The 20,771-nt window shown below is 47.2% G+C and overlaps 1 protein-coding gene across 2 annotated transcripts in view; it reads right to left on the reverse strand.

Moving 5' to 3' along the window:
* The window catches only part of CSNK1G1 (casein kinase 1 gamma 1), a 99,910-nt gene that overhangs the window by 62,067 nt on the left and 17,072 nt on the right, over positions 1-20,771 (reverse strand). For both annotated transcript variants that reach the window (XM_059482240.1, XM_059482241.1), the window contains one exon: positions 17,943-18,050. The gene's annotated coding sequence lies outside the window, so the exon portion shown is untranslated. The remainder of the gene's footprint in view (positions 1-17,942; positions 18,051-20,771) is intronic.

Here is a 20,771-nt window from a genome sequence, read left to right on the forward strand (position 1 = left end):
TTTAAGAAGAAATGTCCAAGAAAGCTCCATTTTCTGCTGGGATGGGTGAACTCACCCTGCTCTCCACAGACACAAGACCACAATTCCTCAAAGCAGCTCCAAGATCATTGCTTTAGGACAAGGCACATGCCTTCCCACTGGCTTTTCCAACATCCACCCCACGTGCCTGTGTGAATACGTCTGGTAAGTCTCCTGATGTGGAGAGCACTTTCCAGACAAGATCTGCTACTTCCCACATGACTTCAAAGACTAGAAAATCCTCCAGGGCTCTCAACTGACACGTTATAAACACACAGATATGAGCTCACCAGCTTCCACCCTCACACTGTGGAAAAAGTAGAGCCTTCAGCAGCAGAAAACTTTGCCACAGACTGGGACAAAGCACTCACCCTCTGGAAAAGGGAGAGCAGCCAAGCTGCAGGTAAGGAGAAATGTTGAAACCAGGACACACACGACGTGTTGCTCATGTTTTTAGCATCTACCAACTCATTTTATGCTTACACCCCTAAGTTTAGAGGATCAAGCTGGCTTTGTGTGCTCTGCCTCACTGTGTGCCTTAACAGCTTCCAAGGTGTCAGTGCTCTGCCTTTATTCAAGTGCAATTAGGAAAGCCTTCATTCCCAGCTCTGCTCTCTTCTGCATGGTCACACACCTCCACAGGCTTCACATCCCTTAAAGCCTTTTCATCCCACTGCTTTTATGTTGCATTTCTTATCCTGCTTCTGTCCTTCCAACTGGCCACAACAAAATTTTCTTCTTCTGCAGCCTTCCTGTTATTACTCCTGACAAAGTCACTGTTCTAATAAGAGTTTTGAGATTTGCCCTGCTCCTGAGGAGACAAATGAACAGATTATTATTAACAAATATCTTACGTTAGAATCACAGAATCCATAAGGTTGGAAAAGCTTTCTAAGCTCATCAATCCAATCATTAACCCAGCACTGCCCAGGCCACCACTTAACCATGTCTCCAAGTGCCACATCCACACATTCTGAACACTTCCAGGTGTGGTGACTCCACCACTGCCCTGGGCAGCCTGTTCCAACCTTTAACAAAGTTTTCTATGAAGAACTTTTCCCCAATACCCAAACCAACCCTCACCTGGCACAGCTTGAGGTTGTTTCCTCTTGTCCTGTTGTTTGTTCCCTTGGAGCAGAGCCTGAGGCCCCCTCAGCTGCCCCCTCCTGTCAGGGAGTTGTGCAGAGCCAGAAGGTCCCTCTGAGCCTCCTTTCCTTCAGGCTGAGCCCCTCCAGCTCCCTCAGCTGCTCCTGGTGCTCCCAACCCTTCCCTGGACACCCCTCAGCCCCCCAGTGCCTTTCTGGCTGTGAGAGGTCCAAAACTGAGCCCAGGATTCCAGGTGTGGCCTCAGCAGTGCCCAGCACAGGTGGTCAATCCTTACCTGCTCCTGCTGGTCACACTATTGCTGGCACAAGCCTGAACACTGCTGGTTTTTTGGGCACACCTGGGCTCATATTGACCATTACAGGTCCTTTTTCACCAGGCACCAACTCCACACCTGGAGTGTTCCACAGGGCTGCTGTCACTGAAGTGCTGTACCTGGATTTGTCCCTATTGACCCTCACACCCCTGGCCTGTCCCATGGGTCCAGCCTGTCCAGATCCCTCTGCAGAGCCCTCCTGCCCTCCAGCAGATCCACACTCCTGGTGTCACCTGGAAGAGGGCTCTGCTCTGGGCTTGGCTATTACCCAAGCCAAGGAAGGGAAGATGGAAGTCAAATACATTCCCCACTCAGACATGCGAAATATCTTTTTTTGGTTTTTTTTTTTTTTGCCTTTTTGTCTCCCTGGTTACTTCAAGGATCTTCCAGTGGATGGATTCCAGCTCCCCTGCTGTACCCCAGCAGCACCTCTCCACAGAGATCAGCATTTATCTGTGCTTCCCCAACCAGCACTACACTGACCTGGTTTCAGTGTCCTCAATGTTGTGCAAAACAACAGAAAAACTGAAAAAGTAGGTCAAAATTCTCTGCTGCAATTTAGAGCTGGGAACAGCAGTGACAAAGCTGGCTGCCAGCTACAGCAAGCAGGTGCACATCAGATGCCCCTCACTTGGGAGATTCTGCCCAGCTTTGGAGGCTGCACATGCCTTTTAAACATTATGAATTGCTTCTGTTGAATCATTTGACCCAACAATTTAATCTTCAGCTTGTGCAGTTAGTTTTGCTCAGTGCTTCACAGAAGGAAAATAAGGAGGCACACAAACAATATTTAAGTCTATATTGCTGGGAAGGGACAGGGATGGACAGCTGTGGATCACTACACTCATTCATTACTCATGAATGCCCAGGACTGTCAAGTTTGCATCCTCCAACTACAGTTTGTACAAACAGGGGTGAACCCAAACGAACTCGTGCCTTTTTCCAGCCAAGTGAAGTGAACTTCCAAGAGCTCTTTTTTTTTCCTTGAAGGCCTTGTGAACATGCTAAAACACATTAATTGTATAATCCCCAACTAAATACATTGGCAAGTTACTTTTCCAAGTTATCCCAGTTGATTGTTTCACTGAGAGTGATCCAAGCACCCATTCCCTAAGTTCACTCCTGAACTTCGCTCCCAATCCCCTCTACAGAAGCTCAGCACGAAAGCCAGGAATGTTTCCAAGGGAAAAACTAATTTAGTTGGAAATTTAGTTCTTCCACATGAGCAGAGTCAAAGCAAAGCAGAGTCCAAACAAAGCAGAGAGCATTTTCCAGGGAATGGATTGTGTGCTGTGAGATCAATTCATCGACTTCTCTCCCCGAACTGAGTCCCAGCAGCCAGGGATGCACATTCCTACAGATGTAAAAAGGGCTAGAGACCATAATCTGTCTGAAAATGAGGGTTAGTGCTGTCTGTGAACAGGGAGATTATGCTGGGACAGCTAAAGAAGCCGCTGAATGCTGGAATAAAAAGAAAAATCCCCTCATGAAACCTGAGCTCTACACATTTTGGGCTGTCCCTGCCTGGAGGGGACTCTCACACCCACAGCACTTTTGGGATCTACCACCTAAGAATATAGCAGCTGACCCAGCTTTACCATCCAGTGTTTAGAATCACTAAGGTCAGAAAAGATTTCCAAGATCATCAACTCCAATCTTTGAACAGCTTCCCAAGGAGCCTGGTGGTCAGGATACATCTCTGCTGGCAAAACAGGCTGTGAAAGGCCACAAAAGATCAGGTTTCAGCAGAAATATGTATTTATGGGGATGCTACAGAGGAAATGATGAAAAAACTGCCAGCAGCAAAAGCTCTACAAAAGACCCTGCAGAAGTTCTCTGATATCCAGGCATCGTAAACTGTAGGTTTATTTTTCCTCTTAAAATACCAGGTTGTTTAACGAAAGAGAGGTGCAGATGTCCCTATACCATCCCCTTCCTTCCAGGCCATGGATTTGAAGAAGAAAAGGGCAAAGATGACTTCTGGGCAACCGTGTGCATCCATCACCAAGGAATAATCCACAGCACATGGATTCAGGTGCATCAGGACCCCAGCTTTACCATCCAGTGTTTAGAATCACTAAGGTCAGAAAAGATTTCCAAGATCATCAACTCCAATCTTTGAACAGCTTCCCAAGGAGCCTGGTGGTCAGGATACATCTCTGCTGGCAAAACAGGCTGTGAAAGGCCACAAAAGATCAGGTTTCAGCAGAAATATGTATTTATGGGGATGCTACAGAGGAAATGAGGAAAAACCTGCCAGCAGCAAAAGCTCTACAAAAGACCCTGCAGAAGTTCTCTGATATCCAGGCATCGTAAACCTGTAGCTTTGTTTTTCCTCTTAAAATACCAGGTTGTTTAACAGCAAAAAGAGAGGTGCAGATGTCTCTATACCATCCCCTTCCTTCCAGACCATGGATTTAGAGAAGAAAAATGCAAAGATGACTTCTAGACAGCCACGTGCATCCATCACCAAGGAATAATCCACATGGATTCAGGTGCACCCATGGTGCTTGATGGATGTAGTTTGCAGTTAATGGTATCAAAGTCCTCGACAAGACCACCAGGGGAGCTCAGGCTCTGGAGCAGCCTTGGATCACTGGCAGCAACATCACTTTTCCAGATTTACAGCCTAATTTAACACAGATGCACCTCAATCATCTACGACTGTTTTATCTGCTCTGTCTGGCAGGGAAAAGCAGCACAGGGGATAAATTGCAGACAGGCTCAGACAGCCTGGAAGGACTGGTGAGCTTGGCAGCCAAACACAACTTCCCCCACCCCAAAAGCCTTGGTAGTCTCCAAACCATGAAGTGCTTTCTTCTTCTTCACAAAGGAATGCAAATATCAAGCTTAGAGCCAAGGCAGCTTCCACAGTGTGTGTGGGGTGGGGAAGAGCCTCTCACCAGAAGAAAAGTCCTTGTGAAGCTGAGGAGATGGGCCAAAGAAAACTGAAGACACCTTGATGGCAGGGGTGGGTGGAAGCTGTGCTAGTGGAACCCAGCTTGGGATAACAGGGTGCTGGGAGCCTCCTGGCCCTGTCCAAGGTGAATCCAACAGGTATTTGTGTTTCCCCTATGGAAGGACATTCCTGTCAAGTGCCATCCATAAAAAGTATCCATAAAAAGTGTCCTAACAGAACAGCAGTGAGGTGGGATTCAGATGCAGGGTCTTTGTATTCCAATATAAGAAAGCCCCAGGTCCCCAGGCCTGGCTTGTGGTCACCTGTGGGAACAGGCTGTCCCCTCTCTGTCCCACCAATACCTAGAGCACTTTCAAAAGCTGAGGACAAACAAGCAGAATGGTTTCTTTGCTGCCTCAGCTCAAAATGACACCAAACTCCTGCTAAGCCTCTAACCAGCTCCTAAAATAATCTTCAGACAGCACTGGTTAGACCCAGGATCGGCCTCTGGTGCTCAAATGGCTCAGGAGACAGGAAAACATCTGGACTCTCACAGCACTGAGCTCTGAACATGCTGCAAGGATTCTCTCAATGTCCAAATGTCCAGCACAGAGCAGCCTTGGAGAAGATTCCACTTCCATGCAACAGGAATGAAGTTATGAGGGTGCACCAGAAGTAGGTGGCCTCAGAAAGGGATTTTCACACAAGTACCTAATTCAGTGAGATGATTTAGTCACCAAGTGCCAAATGCACCACAAATTTGGCACGATTCAGCCTGGCTCAGGTGTGTCCTGCAGGGATGAACAGCAGCCACCAGCCAAAGTTGGTGTGGCTGTAGGAGACTGTGCATCCATGTCCTTCTGTGATTCCAGGGATGACCCCACAGTAACTCAAGTGTTCTTCACCACCACTCAGCCTCACACAAAGAGAGGATGAGAAGATAAGAAGGGAACATGCCCAAGAACAGGGCATTGGGTAGAAGTCTCAAGTACATCCTGTGCAGATGAACTTTAAGTCCTGGCCTGGCCGGCAAAGCCCAAATGCCCCACAGCAAACGGGGAAGAGAACTTTGCCAAGTCTGTGTCATTCCACCCCACAGACTCTTGATGGTGCCCAACAGATTTCATTCAAGGCTGCTCATCACTAAAATCTCCTTGTAAGAGCTGGGTAATAAACTGGAAACATGGTGATGTAAGAGCTGAAACAGCAGCACTTTGTAAAAAAATAGCAATGGTGATGCCACCAGGAGAGAGAGGGAGTGCATTAAGGGAAAACACAAGAAAACCTGAAAATCCATGATTTAATGGACATTTTTTTTCCTTTTAATGCCTGAACTTTACCTTTTCATTTCATGAAGATACTGCCTTTTCCAGCAGATAAGGAGAGAGGAGCAGACCACCCTGTCCTTCATATAATGAGACATTTGTCAGGAATTTGACTGACATCACCTACATATTTTATTTGCAACTAAACCATGTCTTGAAGAGGAAACTTTGTACCTGAGACCTACACAGCGAGAGAAATCTGCCCCAGCCTTTTATGGGCTGCTTTTTTGGAGGTGATCTGCTGTCAGATGGGGGTGACTAACCATTCACCTGCTTATGAACCATTCACCTGCTTATGAACCATTCACCTGCTTGTGAGGCTTAGAGCACAAGGGAGCTGGAAAGGTAAGAACAACCCCTAAGTAATAAATCCTACTGATTTGGGCTTAATAAATCAATGTTTCAGCCTAAGCAACCCAATGCTGTTGCCAGCACCCTGATTATTTGCTACCTCTGTTTTGGGAGAGGAAGGTTTTTATTGGGATAGATAATGTCCATTAAAAACTGCCAGAATTTGATATTTAAGGCGCTGTTACCACTCAAAGCCTGAAACCTGCTACAGCAATCCCCTTCCTGGTATGGGATTATAAAAACTCCATGATGTCAAAACAAGCTGTCTCACCCCAAAACCCACCTATCCCACAGGGCAGCATCCTTATGGCACATAAAGAGCCATCATTTCCTTCCTCTCTGATAAGACTCCCTGTATCTCCCAGATCTCCCAGCTCTGTGTCCTGATGAGGCAGCTCAGCTGTCAGAAGGATCTGGATTACCTGTGTGACTGAAAGGTGCTGGGAATTACATCCAGACCAAGCAAAATACCCCCTGGAGAAGCACAACCCCCTTGCAGGCAAGCCAGAAGATGATTAGATCCTGTCTCTTGCCATTTAAATTTTCATTTATTCTAATTTATTTGTCTTCATTTATTTCTAAAAGAAGCAAAGGTCGCTCTGTTTGCTGGCAGGAGGAGCTGCCTCCTCCCCAGTGCAAGGTCCAGTCCTGGTTACTGGTCTGATTCTGTGCTGGTGGCTACACCCACACAAACACCATCAGCCCCATAAAAATCTGCACTTCCTCAGAAGGGCAATTAGGCACTGTGATCCCAAAATACACAGGCAAACAGTTGCATTTGTTCACAGAAACAAAATGTTTCTGGCAAGGAAGTGGCCCATGGCACCTGCCCGCAGGAGGAGGCCAAGCAGGAGCCACCAACACTCCAGGAGCAGCCACATGGCTTTAAAAAATCATAATACTTGAAGGTTTGTGCTGTTGGTTGGTTTTCTGGGTTTTTTCTTCCTCAAATTTGAAGCTGTCTCAGGTTGCTGTTGATATTTGCTGCCCTGAGATGTGCAGGATGTCTCTGTTTCAGCCTGTGCAACTGAAGAACGAGTCTGGATTCTCCACTCTTCAGTCCTGAGGTTGTTTATTCATTCTTATATATAAAATTTTCTTTCTGCCCAGACGAGATCTCAGCAGGGCAGCCACAGGCACTCTTTGTGTTGTCCTTTTATACTACAAACTACCTATAACATATTTACACTTAATTCCCAATACCTATCACCTGTGTTAGACAGTGCACTTCTACTCTAAACCAATCCCAAAGTGCCAACATCACTGCAGAAAATGGAGAACAAGAAGAAGAAGGAAGGCTAGACACGCCCAAGTTCCTCCATCTTGTCCCCATAACCCCCACTCCAAAAATCCTAAAATCTACATTTTCACCCTGTGATCATTTTGTTATTACACCATTCAAACCTGTGTGACTTTCAAGTCCTCATACAAAGTTGGCAACTTGCTCCAGGGGTCAAAATCAAATTCCCAGGTGTTTTGGGCTGCCTGCCAAGGTCTCCAAGCCCCCTGGCAGGGTCCTCAGCGACTCTGGACACCCAGAGGGATGCACTGAGTTCCGACAAAGCTCTCAGCTCCTCAGAAGTCTTCACACACTGGATGGGGATTTCAGCTCCTTCCAGGTGTGCTAGGAAGCACCATCCCACACAGGTTATTCTTCTACCTGTGCTTTCACAGCTGCAGCTTCTTTGTAAATGATGCCAAGATGAGGTCCATGTGCTCCATCAGTAGAGATGGGAGTTTCTGCACTGGGATTCCTGCAAAGCCACTGTACACACCAGAACACGTCTGGGTGGCACGTGCAGCACCAGAGATGGCAACAAACGCTCTGGTTTCTCACAGTGACAGTCTGGAGAAGCTTCAGAGACATCTTCTTGCCAATACCCATCCAACTCTCACATGGGCATCACCAAAGTCATCAGATTTCCCCCCTCAAACTGACAGTAAAAGGAAAATTTTAAATTTGTGAAGGATCAGCTAGGTTAAGACATCACTATCCCTTCTGATCATAGGCTGGCAACCAGGGGTGGTCAGACATCACCTGCCTTTAGACAATGTGCCCAAGAGGGTGTTAATGCCTATAAGGACATCTGCAATCCCCCAAATCCCTGCATAGCAAGAAAAATACCATGGAGCTGTGCTAGGGGTGGGTTAGGTTGGATATTAGGAAAAATTTCTTCCCCCAGAGGGTGTTCAGGCACTGAACAGGCTCCCCAGGGAATAGTCCTGGCCCCAAGGCTGCTGCCACAGCTCAAAGAGGGTTTGGACAATGCTGTCAGGGATGTGGGATTATTGGGGTGTCCTGTGCAAGGCCAGGTGTTGGACCTGATGATCCCTGTGGGTCCCTTCCAAGTCAGGATATTCCCTAAGCAATGATTTTTCTAGTCACAAGCAGTAACTCCAAAGCCATATCCAGCTTCAACAGCACATTTATTTTCATTATAAAGCCAAATTTCAGAAATGCTGCTGTGTTAAGGTCATGGCAGTGGATTTAATTCATGTCAGCTGCTGTCACTGACACTGATAACCCTTTATGTGCATCTCAGCACGGTGTCACTGCCTGGTGCTTATCTGACAGGTCAATCAAAGGCACTTCAACAGCGAGTGAACACCTGAGCTCCCTCTCTGAGGTCACCTTGCTGTTATGGTTACATCCATTACAATCTGTGCCAGAAGAGCTTTACCCTGGAGCTCCTCAATGCCCTAAAAGAGGGATACTGGATTATCAATCCCCAGCACAGCCATGGAGGGCAGGAACAGGCAGCGCTGACACAAACCTTCAACCTCACAGTGCATCCATGGAGCAGCGTCAGCTCGAGGGAGCAGCCTGTAAACCAGCAGGGAAAGCAACTGAAGGGATGGCTCAGTTTCACAGAGGTAATTTTACATGACAACTCTTCCTGCTTCTCTCCTTTCCCTCCTGATAAGGACTTTGCACAGTTCACGGCCTGGCTCCGTTTGCTCTCAACTCCGGACGTGCCCATGGAAAGGGAATATGGTGCCAAAACAAACAAATCTTCCACCCACTTGTGGTCCAGCAATCCATTAGGAAGGAAAGACAAGGCACACACCACTAAAACTATAAATACCCACCAGTATGGACAAGAGTGAAGGCTTGTGGTTAACAAAAAGAAGGATTTTGTTGCAGTCCTCAAGGCATTAGCCTTATATTTGAGACTCCTGTTTCAGAAGTTTCCAGCCCTCTCCTGTGTTTATGGACTGGCTTGGTTGGAAGTTCAGTTTGTTCCACCCCCTGTCATGGGCAAGAACACTTCCCCCTAGACCAGGTTGCTTCAAACCCCATCCAGCCTGGCCTTGGCCACTTCCAGGAATGGGGTAACCACAGCTGCTCTGGAAAACCTGTGCCAGGGGCTCCCCATCCTCAGAGAGAAGAATTCCTTCCCAATATCCCATCTAACCCTGCCCTCTGGCAGTGGGAGCCATTCCCTGTGTGCTGTCCCTCCATCCCTTGTCCCCAGTCCCTCTCCAGCTCTCCTGGAGCCCCTTCAGGCCCTGACAGGGGCTCTGAGGTTTCCCTGGAGCCTTTTTGAGATGAGCACCCCCAGCTCTCCCAGCCTGGCTCCAGAGCAGAGGGGGCTCCACCCTCAGAGCATCTCCACGGCCTCCTCTGGACTGGCTCTAGCAGCTCCACGTCCTTTCTTTGGTGGGACCCCTGAGCTGGAGCAGCTCTGCAGGTGGGGTCTCACCTGAGTGGGGCAGATCCCCCCCTGCCCTGCTGCCCAAGCTGTGGAATCACGCAGGGCACTGGGATTTGGGGGGCTGTGCTCAGTCCCTTTCCCCCCAGGCTGTGTTTGTGCTGGGGATGGCCCTGGCCCAGGGCAGGACACTGCACTTGGCCTTGCTGAGCTCCATGAGTTCCCCACAGTCCCACCTCTCCAGGTCCCTCTGCCTGCCACCCCTTCCCACCAGCCTGCTGACCACAACAAACTGGCATCAATCCCACTTAACAAAGAATTCAAACACCCTGAATTTTTCCACTGATATGATAAAGTCATAGGAGACCTATCCACACATATTCCCTCAGTGAGGAAAATAATGAAGTACCAGCTCAGCTGTGCAGCACTACACAAAGGAATCCACATGGGAATGGAGTTGCTTATCCCTGTTCACAGAAAAAGAACTTCAGAACTTGGGCCTTATTAGATACTGGATCATCCAAGAACTGGAACCACAGTTCCTAAGACATCCTTGAATTCACTCACTCCAGCAGCAGAAGCTATAGGAAGTGTGTGCAGCTCCATGAAACTGTATTTCCCATCCTAGAATGACTTAAAAATTAGTGACACTGCAGAGAGAAGCCTAAAGGTTCCTCAAGAACCAAAGCTGTGATATAGCAACAGTTTGGTGCAGAGACATTATAAAACACCTTATGGACTCCTTGGATTAGCAATGGGAGAAACTGAAGCCAATGCCCTGCAAGAAAACCATGAAAGAAATGCCCTGAACAAGGAGTGATAATCAGAGCAAGTACTGGAGCTGGAGGAGAAAGCTGTTTATTCTACCTCTCACACTCATCTGGACTTCAGAGTTGAGTTTATCTTTTAAAATGAAGCAGAGATGGCACACAGGTACTCACAGAGATGCCCATCCTGATGACAGCATTGCTTTATCCTGCACTGCATGGCCCTGGACTGATCACAGCTGGCACATTTCTTCATACTGAACCCCAGCACTTGTTTCACAGGCAGTAACCTCACTGAGCAGAGACACAACACCTTTTCCCACCCTGTTAGCTTAAAAACCATCCTCTGAAACAAGACATGCGGGGCTGTTCCATGCAGGACTTGCCTCCAAACCATGGGAGAAGCCAGTTACTGCTGAGCCTCTCTGCCCTCTGAGAGGCACAAATCTCCCATCTAAATCCTCCCCCACCACCAAATCTTCACTGAAATACAGGCTGAGCTCTAAGAATCCTTTGCTGGAACCCTGCCTCTCCCAACCACAGATCCCCTTTAGGTGCTATCTTAAACTGTATTTCCAAGAGTAATTACTCCATTACAGCACCTGTTCCCCCTCCTATGCCAGCAACATGACCTCGAGAAAGCTGGAAAAACGAGCCCAATTCTTCTGCCTACAAGGCAGTTCTTCCACAAGGAAAGGCAGCACCTCTTGATCACATCTCTAGACAACAGCCCAGTACTTTAGGCACTTTTTCAAACATTATTTTTGTGGTTTGAAACCCAAAAATGGCTCTGTGCTCAGCCCTTTTGAATCACCACACGCGGAAGAAAATTCAGGCTATTTCTAGCTGAGTCTTCTCAGTCAGATCATGAACACAGGCAGGTGGCACAAGGGCATTCCAGATTGTTCCTGAGAAGCTGATGCCATGGCAGTGCAGGTGTGATGCACAAACACCAGGCAGCCAAGCCCTGGGAGCATGGAGAGAGCACAGCAATGCTCTGAGTTGGAGTGAACATTAAAACCATCTCAGAACTTGCAGTATTATCAGTGCTGGACTGGCTTTCCCCAGCTGACTGAACTCACCCTGCTCGGGGTGAATCTGTGCAGCCTCCTGTTCCCACAGCTCAGAGACAATGGAAAATGGAAAGACACAGCTCATCCCTTCTTGAACCTGTGACCTTCAGAGCTCATCTGGGGTCAGCCACCATCCTTGTTCACAGGAGCAGCTCCATGTCCCCAGAGATGGCATCCCAGAAAAAGCAAAGCTCGATGCAATTTCACTGTGGCCAAATTAAACATCTGCATCAAAAAGGTCTTTTTAACCCATTTTCCATTGATAGGCAAGACAACAAGAATTGGAAGAATGCTGTTTTTTCACAGAAACTGCCCAGATTTGATTCTCACTCACCTGGAGAAGAAAGTTTAGGTGAGAAGGAAGCTGAGGGCCATCTGCCTCCTACTACATCAAATGTTAACAATTAGACCTCCCAGAACCTGAGGACAACATTAAAATGGAAAGCAAACTCTCAGCCATGCTGGTCTGGCCATCTTCCCTCCCAGGATGCATCTCACAAGGAGAAGCTGCACATGGGAAAGGAAACAACCCACCTAAATATAGCCAGCCCCTTGTTTGTGATGGGTCATTGCTTGACCACATCTATAAAGTGCCAGTCTGGTGTCCCCAAGGGACCTGGCTTCATTACCTGCACTCCCTGAAGTGATTTCCAGCCCTGCAAACCTCTGCTGCTGCTGCTTGAGGAAGAGAAGATGACAACAACCACGTGTTTGCCTGTAGAAATCACATCACCAGCTGGCCAGGGAGGAGGCTGGACAGTCCCTGGCTGCAGCTGATCTCTCCTCTTGCACAGCACAACCTGGGAGCGCTCACACCAAAGGACATCTGACAGGAACAGGAGATGCCACTTCCAGCAGCCAAGCTCTTCTGGTGTCCCCTGAAACACCACCAGATACAGGTGAAGATGCCCAAGTATTCTTTGGCATCTCTTACACACCTGCATGCTGAGAAAATGAAAGGATTCATATGATTTTATAATTTTTTCCAGGGATTATTCCCTGGATTACTGTGACGGTGCATGTTAGCAGTGGGGTTTGTTTGTTCTAAGGAAAGGTCAGTGGTACTGTAGGACAATTTTCCCAACACACACACATACAAAAAGCAGCTTACACCTGATCTAGGTGGTGATCAGGTACAAAACTTAGCAGTCAAGCTTTAGTTTTCCTGGTGGTGGGTTTTTTGCCAGGAAAGCAGTCAGAGACCAAACCTCCAGCACAGCTCAAAATCAACTCTGTTTACAACAGCACAACCACAGAGTCTGGGTGTGAGTCAAAGCTCCATATGTACAGCAATCCACACACTGGTGGAATCATGGAATGGTTTGGGTGAGAAGGGCCCTTAAAGCTCATCTCATTCCAATCCCACTGGCAGGGATGCCACTCACTGTGACAGGTCCCTTCTAGATTCGATCTTAGTCTTTTAATCATCTGCAAGTGCTGGAGCTCAGAAAGAGGGGTTGAAGTGATGAGAAAAAGCACCTAACCCTTAGAATTAAAACAATTCAGTGTTTACACCTTCAGAGTCATGACCCAAAGGAAGTGAGCAGCAAGGAAACCTTCCCAGATAAAAATCAGTTTATCCCAGCAACATCTTCTATCCTGTCCACAAGCACTTACAGCAGCTGCCTTCAGGTGAACCCCCAAAATGCCCCACAGCACCCCAGGGGCCTGAAGCAGAGCAGCTCAGGCTCCTCCAGCCATTCCAGGGATGGGACAGACCATGAGCACAGCATTAGCAGCTCAGCAGCCAGGCTGAGACAGGCTCAAAGCTGAAATTAGGCAAAACCAAGGTAATTCCAGCCCAGTGGGGCCTCCAGCATTGCAGTCACAGGTCAGGGTCACACCTGCCCCTGCTGGGAGGGACAGGGCAGCTCCATGGGCAGAGAGCCCCATATGGCATGGTTACACTGGGGAAGGAGAGTGGGAGGCAAAGCCAGGCTTTAGGTGCCTCACTGGGGCTGAGGATGGGAGGACATGGCCTCAGTCTGTGCCAGGGGAGGTTCAGGCTGGACATTTCTTCTCAGGAGGAGTTGTGGAGCATCAGAATGGGCTGCTCAGGGAGGTGGTGGAGTCACTATCACTGGGGGTGTTCAAAACACAACTGATGGTAGGACTTGGTGCTCTGTTCTAGTTCAAAAGGTGGGACTGCTCAAAAGCTGGACTTCATCTTAAAGGTCTTTTCCAACCTAAATGATTCTGTAATTCTGGGATGAGATAATTCTGACTGCAGAGCTGAACAGCCCCCAGGTTACCACATCAGGTGTGTACCCCAGTTAACATCCAGCTCCCCCAAAAGGCACCTTCCTGGTGCTCCATCCACCAGACACCCTCAGGGCCCTCCTTTTCACCTGCTCTGGCACTGGTTTGATCTCTCAGTGAGTCCCTCCATAACTGCAGGGCTGGCTGCCAGCTGAATCCCACACTGGATTGGAATTACCCAAAAGCTCACCCAGCTCCATCCCCCTGCCATGGGCAGGGACACCTCCCACTAGCCCAGAGTGCTCCAAGCCCCATCCAACCTGGCCTTGAGATACTCTCATCTCCAAAATCTTGAAAATATCTGCAGAGCTGAACTTCTCTGCTCAATCCTTACTTCTCAGGCACAGAGCTATCACCAGTACCCCCATTACAGACCAGTACATCTCCTCTTGAAGATCATCTCTCTCATGCACACATCTGTGCCCAAACTGCACAAGAAGCAGCAAAATATCCTTGTGGAGACGGGAAATAGCACACAGCCCTGCCTTGATTTATGTAGTCTCTGCAGACCTGGACAATAAAACAACAGACCCAAAAAATCCAGGTTGCACATAATTCACCCCTAGCAAAGAATCCCTGTGCAGTTTCCCACACAAGGTGGCCCTGGATGGACAGAACAAACCCCCAGAATGGGGATGGACACAAGAGCTGCTGGGAACTTCTTGCAGTGACCACCAGGACCACTCACCCCACTGGGTCACTCTCTTCCCCCAGCTGGAAAACTGAGGTAGGAGTTGGTTTCCCATGGAAATATGAAATAGGAAACAGTCTAGCAAAGCACGAGGTTGATCACAGAAGACCTACAGATAGCAGGATTATCACTAAATACAATTAATCCATATAGAGCTAATTGCCCAAGCAACACTAAGAGTTGTAAGACAGCTTGATCCCATCCCCCAGCTCCCAACACCACATTCATGGAAACACTAAAAACCACAGACAAGGCCTCACAGTGCACCACAGAAATCAGGATCCCTCACTGCTGGAATCAAACTGCAGGGCCCGCAGTGGGGTTTGAGCAAGGAAATGGAAATCACACTGGCACACAATTGTTCCGCCTCCCTGTTCGCCTTCACACATTTCTCACAGGTCAATTTTAAAGAATTAAGTCTTGTTCAGTGAAACATCTGGTGGCTGTTGCTAGAGGAAACCGACTATCTGCAACATTCGAGCAAAAATAATGAGTTACATAAAAGCCAGACTGCAGAAGCAAGGACAAGTGTTTTGCCAGTCTGTGAATCTCAGAAGCTTATATGAAACCTCATGTTTCACTTCTGGGTTAGAAAACAATGAAGTCAACTCACACACATTACAAAACCCATGAAAATCTGAGTTTTCTCTAAGTTTTTGAGGATATGATTGTGCTGTATTGGAATTAACTTTCTAGCTAGAAGCTGTCATAAAGACTTTCTGCCAACAGCATGGACAGATGAATTACAGCTTAAAAATGGAGCATTTCAGCTTTAGGCACTTTCAGACTCAGCTCAAGACAGAACAAGTTCAAGAGTTAGAGAAGAGGGCTTTGGTCTGTCACTGTCTGAGTTCTCCTGTGCCTAATGGAAGAATATTTCCCTTTAATGCTCCAGATCACCTTTTCCTCAGGGTTCTCAGTGTCTGGAGACCAACACAGACCAGCTGAGGCTGCACTGGGCTGAACAGGAGGAGAGATTCCATGGGAGAAGCTGAGAGGAGCTCTAATGTATCAACCTACACATCCACAAGACCAACCAGAAGCCTTTAAGATCTCAGAGCTTTGATGGGGCACCTCCAGCTCCTGAAGTCCCATAACTGGAAAGGCAAAATTCCCAAGAACACCTCCAGCAGGCAGCTCTAACATGCTGGAATTGCTCTTCACACGATGTACCTTTCTACAAATAGATATTGCTGGGTTTTTGAGGAGTGCTCAAGCACTTAAATAATCCAGAAGCCTGATGGATGACTAATACAACTAGAAAGCTCCATGTACAAAGAGAAATTTAGGCTTCCCCACATTGCCAGGGCTGCTCTCAGGATGCAAGCAGGGTACAGAGGAGGCACCCACGGCCCTCACAGGTGTCTCCCTGATTTTGGACATCAGCTTGATGCTGCAGCTGCTGTTGCTCTTGCTCATTTGTGCCATCCAGGAAAAAAAAAAAATTTGCACCTAAGGCCAAATTCCTCAAGCTGGACGTGGCTGACTGAGCACACTGAGGTCACTAAGGCAGGGCCAAGAGCCAGCTCCTCACTCACATGTGTCTTTAAATATTAAATTAAAATATACAGAAAGATTAAAGGAGGCGGGAACAGGAAACAAGCTTCCCCCAAGTGAAAAAGCATGCTAGGAACACAAACCTTGGGAAATAGGTGTATCTGAGGAAAAAACCTTGCCAAGATCCTAGACATCTTACAGAAAACCAAGCCAGTGACTTCAGCTCCAAAATAAACCCTCCACAATATCACAACAGCAAATCTTTAGGCTGCAGGGGCTTCTCTTTGAGAAAAAAATAAATGTGAAAGAAGGCCCAGGCAGATGACACAGCCTCTGCTGGGCTCACAGGAGATATTAAAGCACTGCACCAGCCTGAAGTGCTCAAACTAAACACTTTTCAACAATTAATGACACTCCTACTACTGTCACCAAAAATAGACAAATTGGTTTTAGGGAATGAAGCTGCAAAAAAAAATTGAGATACAATATCAAGCAAAATTGGAAGCAGATTTCTGCTCCAGGCTGGAAGCTGCTGAGAGGATGAAACTGTGGCACATCCACCGTGTCCCCCCTGCCCCCAGCTGAAATTACCAAAAGGCAAGAGCTCATCAAACTTTCTACAGAGAAAATTCTAAATGGAAATTACAATTTTAAAAGAATATGTTTTGTTGAATCACTTTGAAAAAAATAGAAACAAATTCCCAAAGGATGCTGCACAATTATGGCCCTAAACAAAACATCCCAGTGACTTAATCAGGATCACTTAGTCTGCACAGGAAAAATTGTTTATCACTACATAAAGTCCAGAAAGGGAACTCTGGTGCCAGTTTCAGCCTTCATGTACACCCCAAAAATCTTTTGTGCCAAGCAGGGACTTGCACTCCCTGAAGGTCACCACCCTCACCAAACCAGAACGCTCACTGGTTTATTTTCATGAAATAGAGGGATCTACCCCCACTGCAACCAGTCCAACACTCCCACCTACAAATACTACTCCATTTGATTTCTGGAGAGGAAAATTTTCTCAACAACTTCAGTTTTGAATTTTCTGCTCATTCCATAGGTGAGCTGTTATAGATTAGATAACCTGGCCATTATTTTGTTTGTCACACAAACAAACTTATACACACAACACAACAACTCTGCTCTGAGTTCACCACAGGAGACTCTGGACTCTCCCTGCCTTTAATCCTGCCCAATTTCCTTGTTAGTCACTGACAAGCAACACTGCAGCACCTACTTCTCAGCTCCACACGTGTCTTTCTAAAAATAATGCCAGGGAAAGGAAATCAGGGATGTAAGTTCCCAGATAAGTTACCTCAGATGAAAAATGCTGACAAAACTGAGAGGAAAAAAAGAACAAAATGGAAATAAGGAATAAGAATTGAACAACTTACATTTGGGTCTCTAAGCATCCTTCAATAGGTTTGGTAGGTATTTTATTGATACTCCAGATAAGATACTGGATTTTTAGTGCCTTGCCTTATACAGAGAATCAGTGAATCACAGAATGGTTTGGGTTGGGTGGGACCTTAAAGATCAGCTTGTTCCACCCCCTGCCATGGGCAGGGACACCTTCCACCAGCCCAGGGTGCTCTCCAAGCCCTGTCCTGGCCTTGGACACTGCCAGGGATGGGGCAGCCACAGCTGCTCTGGGGAACCTGTGCCAGGGTCTCCCACCCTCACAGGGAACAATTTCTTTCTTGTATTTAACCTAAATTTCCCCTATTTTAGTTTGAAGTCATTCTCCCTTGTCTTGTTCTGGATGAACAGTCCTTCTCCAGCTTCCCTGTAGCCCCTTCAGATCCTGGAAGGCTCTCTGAGGTGTCCATGCAACCTTCCCTTCTCCAGGCTGAACAACCTCAGTTCTCCCTGCTTCCACAAGGAAGGTGCCTCCTATCAAATACAGGTGAGTTTGGGTTTTTTAGGAATGACTATTTGAGCTCCAAGCTAGGACATCCCAGAACATCAAAGGCATGTGACACTCACCAGCTGATGTGTAATTCACTTCTTAGGCTTGTTATCCAAAATCACAGGGCAGGGAGGGCTGGGGCACGGGAGCAGCAGGGCAGCCAGGCACTCATATCTGTACCAAACCTGGGAAGGAATAAAAACACACTTTAGGAAGTCTCCATGCAACAGCTGACACCAGTGACTTCCAATCTTATTGTATTCTGCTTAAAAACAAAAAAGGCATTGTTTGGTTTCAGCTGGATATGGCAGCATTCAAGTATGGGGATGAAACAGAGCCAAACCCCACTGCTCATAGGAAAATCATTCTCTTTACCCTATGTCAGGACAAACTCAAAGCTTTCCATGCAATAAATAATGTGAATGTCAGTGAGTTCTTTAAAAACACATCTTTCTGTCTCTTCAGTAATTGGAGGGTTGGTTTTTGGTGAACTGTGCTTCCCCACCTTGGCAAACAGGTTCCCAAACCTGAACTGCCTTGACGCAGAGTGCCTGGGCTGGCTCCATCTCCTGCCCTGCTCCAGGCACTTTGGTCAGCAGGAAGCACAAGGGGTTTTTGCTTGTTTGTGACTTTCTTCCTTAAAAACCACCCTCCAAACAGTGATTTCTGAGGGGGAGTGCACTGTAAGACACACGTGGAAGTTAAACTGAAATGAAACTATTTCTGGGTAACTCTGCCCAGAGCAGCCAGAGACAGCCTGTTCTGTTCTGCACTCAGAACTTGGGCATGTAATGCTCTTTGGAAGAAAACACATGGAGAGTGCTAACAAAAATGAAAATTTCAAAAAGCAACTTTGAGTTCCGACTGTCACCTAAAGAAGATCCTCCTGAAACACCACAGGAGAGTCCCTTACACAGCTCTCCATTGAGTATTCCAAGCTAAGTTAGCACTCTATCCTTATTTTTCCAACTGTTATAGCAAGGTAAAGGTAAACAGTAAAGGTCCACATTAATAACTTAAAACAGAGGGTATTTTTACTTTCTCCAACATGAAATGCAAGACAGACTGAAGTCACCGTGGCTGTGCTGCTGAGTGACACCGCTTTGACTGAAGCACGTGGGAATTTGGTGTCCACCTCTGACCTGTCCTTTCAGGAGCTTGTGGTCAGTGCAGCCCAAGTCACACCCCTGCTTTTCTGATGTTGTTCATGGTTTCTGTCCTCCAGAAGCCTGGAGGATTGCTCAGTGGGGTTGTAGCAGACTTTGAAAGTCCTCACGAGCTCCCAACAGCTGTCATTAATTAATCCTCCTCTGCAATTATCCAGCACCGGCTTCAGAATGAAGCCAAGCACCATTGTGAGGAACACATACCTCTACTCCAGTGTACAAGCAGTGACACTCACTCCTCACAAATGAAAAGGTATTAGGGAGCTGAATGGAGCCCTCAATATAAAATTTACTGTGAAGCATTCAAGGCCACCTTTTAAAGTTCTTCTTTATTTGACCAGGTCAGAGGCTGCAGCAAGGAAGAACCAGCCAAACTTGTACCAAACCAACCAAGACCTCAAAGCAAGGGAAAACACAAGCACCTATTCACAGGAAAACAGAGGTTGCAGCTTTATTTAGTCACTTGTCATCCACTCCTGGGCAAAAAACTGGAGCATCCCATTAACATGACAGTCCACATACTTAAATGCTGAACACCCTTTCAGCTCTGTTGTCTTGCCACTTGGAACATGCCCTACTTAAACTTAGAAAACCAAAAGCTGTGCATAAAAATTCCAGATGGGTTCATTCCTCAGTTTCCTTACACCAATCCCAATGTTTGGTGATGACTCCAAACAAGGAAGCAGAACAGACGACTCTATTTATAATGCACTCCATGGTACAATGATTCACTTGAGGAATAAAGGTAAATAAATCATCTCATGCCATCCTAAGGTTCAGGTCTGAACCAGGGGTTAGGCATTATTCATGTTCTGCTCAAAGAACAAGACGACCAGCACGTTACAGAGGATCAAAGTGTAACGTGGGAAAATCCCCGCGCCAGTCTGACCCTGCCACTTCCTACTGCCAAGGCCAAGTGGCAAAACCCATCCCAAGCTCATCCAAGACCTTTTTTTAACAGACCTTTTGACCTGAAGCACAGCAAACATGACTCCCACGTTCACACAGATGTGACTCCAGCATCTTGAGAGAACCCCAGGTTCAAAATGCAGAGCTTGGTCTCCATCCTTTCCCTGGCCACACACCCAGAAATCCTGTCCGTGTTAAACATGGCCAGGAACCTCATTTAGCTGCAAGCATGGCATGGAGCAGAAGGGCACCTCTGGCAATGGTTAGCAAGTGAGAATATGTGGACAGCCCTGTTAGAGCACCAGTTTATCATGGGAACAAGCTCCAGCCTCTCCCTTTCCATCCAGCCTTGATGTGCAAAGCCTGACATTGAAGAGAACCCAGGGACCACATCCCTGGGTGAAGGGAAGAATAAGGCAGAATGAAGAATGACAACAAAAGAGGAAACCTGAAACTATGACTGGCAAGTGGGACCTTTTCTAGCTCTTGACAAATAATTAACCCTTTTTGCACTTAATTAGCATCTTCAGACACTGAGCCCATTTCCTGTGGCACGTCCTAGCATGGACAGCTCCAGAGAGGCCTCAGGCCCAGAGACACACACCTGGAGCTGAACAGGCCTTGATGTTTTACAGCCATGCAGGATCCTTCCATGGGGATGCCTTGCTTTGTACCAGGCACTTCAGCAATAAGTCACTGATTTTCCAGAGTGCCAAAGGCAGGAGGACATGAAGCAGTCAGGGGTGTGGGGCTGGGCAGGGGTCCCACACACCTGTATTCAGGAGAAGACCCCCTGTATCAGTCAAGAGAACCACAGCAAAGTGGTCTGTT

The sequence above is a fragment of the Ammospiza nelsoni genome, chromosome 14 (genome assembly GCF_027579445.1).
Source record: "Ammospiza nelsoni isolate bAmmNel1 chromosome 14, bAmmNel1.pri, whole genome shotgun sequence".
Classification (NCBI taxonomy): Eukaryota; Metazoa; Chordata; class Aves; order Passeriformes; family Passerellidae; genus Ammospiza; species Ammospiza nelsoni.